Source organism: Artemia sp. Qi Xiang Cuo, chromosome 20, assembly GCF_049724085.1.
Source record: "Artemia sp. Qi Xiang Cuo chromosome 20, ASM4972408v1, whole genome shotgun sequence".
Taxonomy (NCBI): Eukaryota; Metazoa; Arthropoda; class Branchiopoda; order Anostraca; family Artemiidae; genus Artemia; species Artemia sp. Qi Xiang Cuo.
In genome coordinates, this window is record NC_142813.1 from 20,907,267 (window position 1) to 20,915,927 (window position 8,661).

Sequence of the window (8,661 nt, forward strand, 5' to 3'; positions counted from 1 at the left end):
AGTTGTTCAAGACAAATATAATTTCACTGCAAACAAAAGATTGGATACTACCCCCTTCCTTATCTGTAAATAAAAACCAAAAGCCTATTGCGTCATTGGCGCGTCACAGAAAATGAAATATATTACAATTATTCTATTTTCAAGTTTTTACAGCATTGAAAATAAAAATAAAACTAGAGTGAAATAAATTCTTTTAATGATGGATCTTTAAACAAATAATATCATTATATTGCAAATATTCAATTTGACGTTGTTTATACTTTCCTAGACTGTTCTAGACGCATATAGTTTTCAGTAAAGCGCCAATGACGCAATAGGCTTTAGACTTTTACAGCGAGAGATGGAGGTGACGCCCAAACTCTTTTTTGTAGTGATCTTTGTTGGTTTAAAGCTTGATTTGCCTATTCAATTTAAGTTCCACTCGTTTTAAGATTTATTTATTCATTTGCATTAATATCTATTGTATGTTTGTTTGCATTGATTGTTTATTTAACTTCTGTTCGTTTTGAGTTTCATTTATACTTCAATAGAAAAATATTTTTTTTCGTTTTAAGCTTGATTTGCATATTCAATTTATGCATTATTCACTTTAAGATCCGTTTATTCATTTATACTATTATTTGTTGTATGTTCTTTCCTATGATTGTTTATATAATTTCCGTTCGTTTTGTGTTTCATTTATTCTTTAATAGTAATTTCTGGTCGTTTTGAGTTTTTATATTAACTGCTGAGATTAAGCTTAAAATGGCCCTTACTTTCTTTGGAAAACTTATTTTTCTTAAAGTATTTTTAATTAATTTTTATTCGTTTTGATTGCAAAAAGTTTCAAGTTTTAAAGAATTCCTTATTTCAAAATCGAACTTTAAAAAAAATCAAATCTTCATCAAAGTATCCAAATTGGTATCAAAGTAGCAATAACAAAGTCAAAAAAGTTTACCCCCTTTGAAATGAGCCCTCTTTGAAATTTATACGATGACCCCTTCTATATGAAGTGAATCTGTAAAAAAACAAAAGGAGTGTGGGGGAGGCTGTTTGCCCTCCGATCATTCTTTACTCTTAAATAGTGAATTACAACGTTCAATTTCCAATAAAATGAGCCCTCTATGAAGTTTATACGAGCATACCTTCCATAACAACAATATATCCCCACAGGGTATAACTTACAACGCCTACTCTCGGGTCCTTGGGGGCTGTTTCGACATCGGAGTTTTTGTTTTCTGAACTTTGTTATATGAACTATATGAAGTGCACCTGGGAAAAAAATAAATGGAGTTTTGGGGAAAGCTAGTTGGCCTAGGATGTCTTTTTACTCTTAAAAACTGAACTAAAACTTTCAATTTGTAATCAAATGAGCCCTCTCTGAAGCTTATACGAGCATCCCTTTCCTAAGAACCGTACACGCTCACAGGAATACACTTACAACGCCTGGGGGGTTACACAGGAAAACACTTACAACGCCTGTGCCCTGGGGGGTTGTGTTGACACCGGAGTTTTTGTTATCTAAATTTTGAACAATGTTTAAAAAACTGACTATCTCAAAATTGGTAGCAGATGGGTTTGCTGAAAATAGGGCATGGGGGGGGGGTAGTTGCCCTTATATATCTTTACTCTTAAAAAGTGAATTAGAACCTTCAATTTCCATCAAATGAGATCTCTATGAAGTTTATACGAGCATCCCTTTCATAAGAACCATACATGCCCTTAGGGCATAACTTAGAACCCCTTCTTCCGGGCCCTGGCGGGTTTTATTGACGCCGGAGTTTTTCTTATCTGACCTTTAAACTATTTTATTTTTAACAAAATATCTATCTCAAAATTTTTTTATCAGATGGGTTTGGAGAAAGAAGGCATGGGGAGGGAGAGGGGCTAGTTGTCCTTGGATCTCTTTTGACTATTAAAAAGTGAACTCGAAGTTTCAGTTTCCAGTCAAATTAGCCCTCTCTGAAGTTTATACGAGTATCCCTTTTATAAAAACCATATATCCCCCAGGGCATAACTTACAACGCCTTCCCCCGAGGCCTGGGTGGTTTTGTCAACACATGAGTTTTTGTTATCTGACTTTTGAACAATTTTTAAATTAATAGCTACCTCAAGATTTTTATCAGATGTATTTGGGAAAAAGGGGCGGGGGGGGGCTAGTTGCCCTCCAATCTCTTTTGACTCTCAAAACTGAACTAGAACTTTCAATTTCCAATCAAATTAGCCTTTTCTGAAGTTTTTACGCGTAGCACTTCCATAAGAACCACATATTCCTCTAGGGCATAACTTACAACGCCTGCCTTCGGGCCATGGGGGCTGCGTAGACCCCGGAGTTTTCGTTATCTGGTCTTTGAAGTATTTTTAAAAATATTGCTATCTCTAAGTTCTTATCAGATGAGTTTGAGAAAAAAGGGCGTGGAGGGGGGAATAAGCGCCCTCCAATCTCTTTTAACTCTTAAAAGTGAACTAGAATTTTCAATTTCCAATCGAATGAGTCCTCTTTGAAGTTTATACGAGAATCCCTTCCATAAGGGCCATATATGCCCCCAGGGTATAACTTACAATAACTGCCTCCGGGACCTGGGGGTTTTGTGTCGACACCGGAGTTTTTGTTATATGATCTTTGAACTATTTTAAAAAAAAAATAGCTATCTCAAAATTTTTATTGGATGCATTTGGGAAAAAAGGGCATGGGAGGGGGATTGGGTACCCTCCAATATATTTTGGCGCTTAAAAAGTGAACTAGAACTTTCAATTTCCAATGAAATGAGCCCTCGGAAGTTTATACGAGCTTTCCTTCCATTAGAACCATATATGCCCCGAGGGAATAACTATTGAACCTTGCCCGAAAGACCTTGGGAGGGAGTGTCGTGCTCAAAGATATAATTTCCAAGCCTTTCAACTATGTTGAACATAATCGAATGCTCTCCTTTTGAAGTTTCTACGACAACGCTTTCTATAAAATCTTATATGCCCCCAGGGCATAACTTACCACCCTTGTCTTGAGGGCTGTGGGGGGTTGCCATCCTCAAAGACCTAATTTCAAGAATTTTCAACCACGTTGAAAAGAATGGCTATTTCAAAATTTTGATTGGATGTGTTTAGGAAAAGGTGGGCGTGAGAGGGGGGTTAGTTGCCCTCCAATCACTGTCAAGTATTAAAAAGGGGTTCAAACCGGTTAAACCCCCCCATGGATACGGCCTTGGTTATAAATGTGTGTGTGTGTGTGTGTGTGTGACGTTTGTATTATAATTTGACCATATGATGTCATGACAATACACTAAAACATCCCTATATTTAAAGTTAATTTCAGATGGTAATTTCAGTTACATTTGTACTAACATTCCTAGTAAATAAAAATATATTCAAGGCAAAGGGTCGATCTTTACTAGAAACAGTTCGTTAGCAAAAACGGTTTGAACCAAACAACAAAAAACTGGTAATTGCCAAAATACCTGTAAATATTTTAACAAGGAGTTACAACAATTCCAAAACCTTAAAAAGAAAACCAAAGGTTTGAAGCTTAGTAGAAATCGGTGTAAGAAATCAGATTTGCTGTAATAATCAAATATCTTTGAATAGACTGCGTGTGAATAGACATTGAAATTTGGAAATAGCAAAAAATGGATAATTTCAAAAATGTTTGTATTTATTTTAACAAGGCATTATAACATATCAAAAACCTTTAACAGTAAAACCAAAAGTTTTCAGCTTAGTGAAAATCGTTGTTAGAAATTACATTTCTCCGCTTTTTTTCCTTCGAGGTGATGATATCATCATTTGACTGAGTGGTCGTTTTATTTTCCTTTGAAATGTCACTTTGTAGACCATTTGGTGCTAACTGTTTCATTTGCTTTCCTTGATTTTGCATATTTTCGTTTGTAGTTGAACTAATTTCATCATTTTCTGATTTGATATCTTTGTTTTGTGATATTGCAGGTGAAAAATAAATTTTGTCGTTTATTTGGTATAAATCCCCAAGCCATACAGTTACTTCAGCTGTTTGCGATCCTTTAGATTCTCCACCCTTCTGAACTTTCTTATCTTTTGCTAGCACTTTTTTGTAATAATAGAAAGGATTTAGATTATGGTACCAACGTGTTTTTTTCTGTTTTAAATTAATTTTTCCTGTTTCTGTACAAGGATTATTCTTTTCATCGTTATCAGTTTTAGCTTTATCTTTTCTTTTTGACTTGGTCTTTCTTATGTCCATCCTTTTTACTGTTTTTGCTTCGACAATCTTGTTTTCAGCTTGTTCGCTTTTTTTATCCTCCGTCATACTCTGTAGTGATTCATTTGATTCGATTTTATCATAAGCATTTCTATCAGTTTTTTTGCTGCAAGAGATATTTTCTAACTTTGTTTCTTTGCATTCTAAATATTGTTCTTTGTCATTTAGTGAATCTAAACTAAAAGATAAAATAGAAATATCATCTTCATTACTGAATTTTGATGTTTTGTTCCTAGGTTTATTTTCTAGTTTTCTTTCTCTGATTTCTAAATATTCGTCTGTGTCGATGAGTGAACTTAAATCAAAAGATGCAACAGATCTTTCATCTTCTTCATACGATTTGGACATGTAATGTATTTTAGAATTTTCTTTATTATTGCTTATGTAAGCTCAAGTAGTTAGAACCCAAAAAAAAGACAATTTTCAAATTCTCGGCTATTTTTCTGGTTCGAATTAAAAAATCAAAATTATTGTTCAAATATGAGAAATTTTTTTGCAGTTTACAGTAAAAAAAATTATTTTGCTTACAATTTTAAGGAATTGATCTAGTTTCAGTTGAAAAATTAGATTTATGTTAAACCCCCAAAAAGTAATGCATTTTATATCACTCTTTACCAAACTTCATTAATCAGATATTCTAATATATCCTACATGGTCTATTGTTTTGGGATAGCTAACTCTTACCTAGTTGGCTCAAGTTTAATTCCTAGTATGGGAAATTTTTACTTATTTTGATTTCTTAACAAATATAATTAAAATAATCATACATATAATGATTCTTTCTGTTATTTCATTTACTATGGGCTACAGATTGTTCCTTAATGTAAAACCTACGATTATGACATCATTGATCAATCTTTAACATGAAATTATAATTACTATGGGCTGGAAGTTACTGTAATGTGACCCGGATGTTAGTATAGGCTAGGGTTTGCTCTTTACTGTAATTAAAAATAATTTGTTTTATAATTACAAAAGGTTTTTTAACCTTCATTAATTTCCTTTAAAATGAGCCATTAAAAAACTCTCTACGATGTTCCAGTGCCAAGCTATCTGTGGAATTACTAACCTATACTATAATTAAGTAGCGTATAAAATTTAGTATAGGCAAGACGTCGATCTTTATTATAAATAACTACCGCTTGAACCCGAATTATAAATAACAAACAGGAAAAAGCCTACGGCTTTTTCTTCTTTGGAATGGAATAGTAAGAGACGATCCTCAAATAATCAGACAGCTAACTAGGTGTATAATTTGTTCTTTAACATAAACTTCACTAATCGGATATTTTAATATATCCTATATGGTCTAGAGGTTGGGATAGCTCTCACCCAGTTGGCTTGAGTTCAATTTCCGTATGGGAAATTTTTACTTATGATGATTTCTTAAGGAATATAATTAAAATTTCTTAATGTAATAAATATAATTTGTTTGAATTACAAAAGACTTTTAACCCCATTAATTTCCTTTAAAATGAGCCATTGAACAACTCTCTACGATGTTCCAGTGCCAAGCTATCTGTTGAATTACTAACCTATACTATAATTAAGTGGCGTATAAAATTTAGTATAGGCAAAATGTCGTTCTTTATTATTTTCGGTACTTCGGATAATTTCCAAATGGTGAATCGTGTCTTAAACTCAGTTACAGAGCTCAATAGTTTCACAGTATCATACATATCACTGGCTAGCGTTTCTCTCGAAGCTTGACTACGCCTTTCTTTCACATACTGCTCACCAAAACTGTCTGCTATCTCGTTCAGTTTTTCATGGTTTTCTCGAAAAATCTCCCTCGTAAAAAATTTCACAGCTGTAATCATGGCTGCATCTTTCGTTACGCTATCTTGATATCGCAACGCCGTTTTTTTTTTTTTTTTTTTTTTTTTTTTGTCAATTACTATTGCTTGATTTGGATAAGTTATAATTAGAAAACAATAACCGGTTCCAAATTAGTCATATAACAGTGCTATATTCATCTGTGGCTCCTATTGGCACAGCATCGGCCAGCAATGCCTTGAATATTTTCTATTCAGACAGCTGCTTTAGATCCTTCAAAAATTCTTCTGGGCTTATTATGTGGGTGGATCCAATGATAACTTCACAAGTATTAATAGCTTTCGTAACTTCGTAAGCACAACGAATCTCTGAAAATGTGGCACCGCCAACGATGAAAACTATCAGCCGTGGAACGTTTTTCATATTTTGCTGTGATCTGTCCTTATGCCCCTTTCCATAAAGAGCACTGGTGGGTATTCCTCTAGCACCAGTCGATGCAGCTCGTCCAGCAAGATAAGGAAAATGCTCTCCATCAAGTTTATCATCATTGGCATCTTCCATAACATCCTTGATAATAGGAGTCCAACGGGACATCTGGTAAGTCTGCTCTCTTTCCTTGCGATTTGGACACCACTGCTTTCTACGACCTCCCTCATTGATGACACAGAACCCAAGGTTTGCCATGTTGGTGATGATGGGTCGTTCAGGGTCTGGTATTGCCGCATGTTGAATAAGTTTAGTCAGATTTTCTCCAGATATTCCGTTTTTCGACAAAATGTAGAGGAGAATTATACGAATCTTGTCCATGGGAGAAACATTTTCTTCAAGAAGCAAAGGAACAATTAGTCGCATTGGATCTTTGACTTTCTCTCCTTCAGCGTCAACACCCATTGCCAAGTCCTGTTCAACTTTACAAAGACGACTGACTTCACTCTGGTATTTTTTCATACAGTCTTCAGCTAGATTCAGGAGTGAAGAGTAGTTACTTAGGTCCTTTTGATACTGTGGCATTTTCTTGATCATCATAGATAGATCACGAATTGATGACTTGTCACCAGCAGTCAGACTCTTCTTTGAATCAACAAAGGTCTTCAAGTTCTTCGTAATGTTTTGCGAAACTACTGCAATGTGCTGATGCCGTAGTTCTTTCCACTGGTTATTATTTTCATCAAGAAGGACATCTTTTTCCACACCTGAATTCAAGTACTTGTAGACATCATTTTCAATGGGAAGCAAATCATATGCCATGGCTTGAAATGTGAGTTCATGCAACAGAGGTGAGACGCCATCAACCCCACGATCAACGATTAAAAGTTGTGAACGGGACTTCTCAGGGCCATCTCCCATTGTAGGCTCATCTGCTTTGTAACCATCAAGCTTGTGCTGAACAATTTTGGCGAATTCGATATTTCTCTCGTTATCAGCTCGATATCTCACAGCAGGATATTCCCCTAATGTAGCACAAAGGGTGGCAATTTGCTCTGCCATTCTTTCCATTGCAGCAGTCCTTTGCGAGGCTTTGTTTTGATTATAGTAACATTGGAAACCATCAGGAAAATCAAGTGAAAAGACCTGACTTTCATATGGAAGGAAAGCAATGTTGATTTCTTTCAAAGTTTTTATATACTTTCCAGAGATGTGCTTGCAAAGTTCGTTAAAGAGCTCTTCTGGACAGGCTTCAGTAAAAAATACATGAGCAGCCTTGTACTGAGTTCTCCCTGGACATCCAAAATCTGCGATGAGAGGTTTTATAGAATCGTTTGTAGGAGTCAAAAGATAAACCGCTTCCAAATGACGCAATGGCTCCCTACTTTTGTTTATATCCTCAACAATTGTGATTCCTTCTGAGGCAATTTCCTGCATTTTACAGCAGGCAGACACCATTCTCATTGAAAGCCGATCAACAACAAGAACTCTCCAATCTGTGCCATTCTGTTTACTTTTGAGTACCTCGTTCATAATTTTTTGTCCGACAAGATTCTTTAAAGCCATTTTCATTTAGAAAATTTAGTTGAATGTTTATGTCACGTATCAAGTATCAAGAACCTAACAAAAAATTAAACTTAAATTTTCAGGTATTTTTCTAGTCTAAATTAAAAGATTAAAACTATTGTTCAGACACCATAAATATTTTTGCAATTTATAACTTTAGCGATTCTGAACTAAAAACGAAAATAAAATAAAATAAAATTTTTCAATTTTTACGTCACGTCGGTAATTAATTCATATATGGTTATTAGTACACAATAGGTTTTATATATTATGTCATGTCACTTATTACGTCATATATGGTTATTAGTAGATAATCGGGAAAATGCACCTGGAACCACCATATATCAGTTAGTATGGGAGAGAGATCGTTCTTTACTGTAATGCTAGCTACCGCTGCAACCCGGATATATGGTAGATTTCGTTCTTTATTATAAAAATGATTATATAAAAATGTTTTAAGGTTTAATTCCAGATAAATGTATCTATCTTGTATGTAATTTATCATAACAACCAGGATAACGTCAGTTACAACTTGGGTTCCGTTTTATGCTATATCATTACAAACAGGAAAAAGCCTATGGCTTTTTCTTCATTGAAATATTAAAAGACGAACCTCAAGCAATCAAGTTGCTAATTAAGTCCAATGTATGCAGTGTTATGCTATTCCAATGATCGTCTTTTAA

The 8,661-nt window shown here is 34.6% G+C and overlaps 1 pseudogene; it reads right to left on the bottom strand.

Annotated features, from left to right (window-relative positions):
- Positions 1–6,119: 6,119 nt before the first annotated feature.
- Positions 6,120–7,978, bottom strand: LOC148939994 (protein ROP pseudogene; annotated as a pseudogene).
- Positions 7,979–8,661: the final 683 nt, after the last annotated feature.